General features: G+C 44.5%; 1 pseudogene; it reads left to right on the top strand.

The window, feature by feature from the left end:
- Window positions 1-967: 967 nt before the first annotated feature.
- On the top strand, window positions 968-2,731 carry LOC122218509 (annotated as a pseudogene).
- The last annotated feature ends 755 nt before the right edge of the window (window positions 2,732-3,486 follow it).

Consider the following 3,486-nt stretch of genomic DNA (forward strand, 5'->3'; position numbering starts at 1 on the left):
TTTATTACTCAGGATAGTGAGGTTCTCAGATGATGAGAAGCACATGGGAATTGAGACTGATTGAGGGAAGAGCAGATCCATGCCTGCCCTCTTAGATTTATTTGGGCAGAAGCTCATTAGATAGAATGGCAGCCAGGGTACTACGGATACTATATATACCCTATATGGAATTTAGGGTATAAACCGTTATAGCTCTTTCTGTTTATTTATTTTTATTCATTTATTTGTTTACACCAGGAGCCAAATTAAATGTGCCTATGCTTTTTTTTAAGCTTTTATTTTAATTCCAGTCAGTTAACAGACAGTGTTCTATTAGTTTCAGCTGTACGATACGGAAGCAACACTTCCATACATCACCCAGTGCTCCTCATGATAAGTACACTCCTTAATCCCCATTACCTCTCTAACCCATCCATTCACCCCCGTCCCCTCTGGTAACCATCAGTTTGTTCTTTATAATTAAGAATCTATAAGGGTGCGCCTGGGTGGCTCAGTCAGTTAAGCGTCAGACTCTTGGTTTTAGCTCAAGTCATGATCTCACAGTTGAGCCGTGAGTCAGGCTCCTTGCTGACCATAGAGCCTGCTTGGTATTCTCTCTCTCTCTGTCTCTCTCTGTCTCTCTCTGTCTCTCTCATTCTCTCTGCCACCCCCCCCCCCCACTCATGCTCTCTCTCTCTCAAAATAAATAAACTTAAAAAAAAAGAGTCGGTTTCTTGATTTTTCTCTCTCATTTTCCCTTTGTGTGTATTGTTTCTTAAATTCAACATATGAGTGAAATCATATGGCATATGTCTTTCTATGACTTATTTCACTTATCATTATGCTTTCTAACTTCATCTTTGTCATTGGGAATGGCCATATTTCATTCTTTTTTATGTCTTAATAATATTCCATATATATATATATATATATATATACACACATATATATACGTATATATATGTACGTATATATATGTGTATATATAATGGAATTAGAGAAAAGTTTTATACCCACCTCTGAAATCCTAGAAGACCCTTCCCAGCTGCCTCCTCAAGACAGAACAGAAGACACTCACAGAGCTGCCAGAGAAAGCTCAAACCTGCTCACAGCTTCCTCAGGCATGGCTACTTTGCTCCCTGGTACTCACCCCAAAGGAGTATGTGAAGAAGGGCCCCTCATAGACATCCTGGTGAGGCCGGCCAGCCCTGAAGACACTTCTGGTTCTGGGAACATTATCCTGACCAGCCCTCTGAAGCCTGGAGGGGCCACATCCCCAAGTCCTCAGAAGGAAGAAGCTGATGGACAAAGGGCCACCTCTTGGAGGAGCCGGCCCATAGGGCTAGAATTTGATTTCTCTGACAATGTCATCAGCAAAAGTTTGCCCCCACAAGGAAACTGAGGAAAAGACGTGGCCTTAAGCCTCCTTCTAGGATACCAGAGGCAAGGCAGGAAAATGCACCTGAGGAGGTGGGTGTGGGGCCCATTCCCCTTCTCCAGGGGTCTTACAACCTGGACTGAAACAAGCTGGATGACCTGAACTTTAAGTCATTTGAAAGTGGAGGAGAGGCCCAGCCCCCAGAATAGGCCAGCAGGGCCTGTGGCCAGGCATCTGCATGCTGGTCTGGAGGCCACAGGGCACTTCCCTCCAAGCCATAAGGTGCCTTCAGCCTGGGTAAATGACACACCTGGGATGCACACTGCCTCAGGGACCCTGGGCACAGTGGGTGAGGAAGAAGCTGCCAACTGTGCCAGTACATCAGTGTCCCCTACTCCTAGGCGTGAACTGGAGCCTGCCGCAGACCTGGTCGAGGAGCACTTCAGAAACCCAGCTGAGGCTCAGAAGCCAATGTGGATTATCTGGAGCAGTTTGGGAGTTCGTCATTTAAGAAGTCAGACCCGAGAAAAGAGTCCTTGTAACTCAAGTTTGACCCACTCCTGAAGGATAGTCCTCACACCGGTGCCTGTGGCTCCAGGGACCAAAAGTGCACAGAACATGGCTGTGCCTTCCTGGGTAAGCCCTCCTGAGGGGAAGCTAAGGGTACCTGACTTCCCAGGAGTCCTAGGTACTCCCGTGCTGGACACCCCTCGATATGTCATTGGATCTAGGGGTCCACTGCTGCCCGTGGGGTCCATCATGGACTTGCTACAGTATAGCTAGAAGGATGTGGGTAGAGCAGTGGAAATCATGCGAGAGGAGAACATGTTGCTAAGGAGTCAGTGTGAGGCATTCCATGCAAAGAATCCAAAGATAGGAAAGATGATGGGCAGGTTTGAAGGAATTGTGTACCAGGCGATGGAGGAGGCTCAGAAACAGAGGGAACTTGCAAAAGCTGAGATCCAGATGATTCTGAAGGAAAAAGACCAACTCACTGCAGACCTGAGCTCCATGGAAAAGTCTTCCTCTGACCTCTTCAAGGGGTTTGAGAAACAGAAGGAGATGATCAAGGGGTATCCCATGAATGGAGAATCACTGAAGAAGTGTCTCAAAGATTACATAGCAGAATTGAAAACGAAGGCCAGAGGTACCAGGCTCTGAAGTCCCACGCAGAGGAGAAACTCCAGCTCGCAAAGAACAAGATCACTCAGGCGTGCAGCAAGGCCCAAGTCGAGGCCTTGGCCTTCCAGGTAAGCCTCAGAAAGGAACAGATGCACATCCACTCACTGGAGAAGACATTGAGCAAAAGACTAAGGAAAAGGAGGAACTACTTGAATCTGTGATGATTTCATCTCCAAGATGGGAAAGGTCTGATGTGGAAGCCCCTTCCCCAGCCCCCAAGTGCCTGTGTCTGTGTCTGTCTGATTGTGTGTCTGTGGAAGGTTTCATGTTATTTCTTTTCTCTTAACCTCACCTCAGTTCTAAACTTGATTGTATTAACAAGAAGACTAAATAAAGTTTCCCTTCAGTTTGCATGTCTATATATCTTCTATTATATAGTAGATAAATATCACTTCTTTTTCTTTATCTATTCATCTATTGATGGACAAAGGCTGTTTCCAGAATTTGGCTATTGTAATAATGTTGCTATAACCATAACATAGGGGTGCAGGTATCTCTTTGAATTAGTGTTCTTGTATTATTTGGGTAAATACCAAGTAGTGTGATTGTGCGATTACTAGGTCATAAGGTAGTTCTTTTTTAACTTTTTTATCTATCTATCTATCTATCATACCATACCATACCATATACCATATATATATATATATATATATAAATTTTTCAACATGCAAACTGAAGGAAACTTTATTAGTCTTCTTGTTAATGCAATCAGGTTTAGAACTGAGGTGAGGTAAAGAGAAAAGAAAGAACATGAAACCTTCCACAGACACACAGCCAGACAGACAGACACAGACACAGTCACTTGGGGGCTGGGGAGGAACCTCCATACTGTTTACCACTGTGGCTGCACAAGTTTGCATTCTCACCAACCATGCACGAGGATTCCTTTTTGTCCACATCCTTGCCAATACCTATTGTTTCTTCTGTATTTTATTTTAGTATTCAGA

This window comes from Panthera leo, chromosome B1 (genome assembly GCF_018350215.1).
Source record: "Panthera leo isolate Ple1 chromosome B1, P.leo_Ple1_pat1.1, whole genome shotgun sequence".
Lineage (NCBI taxonomy): Eukaryota > Metazoa > Chordata > Mammalia > Carnivora > Felidae > Panthera > Panthera leo.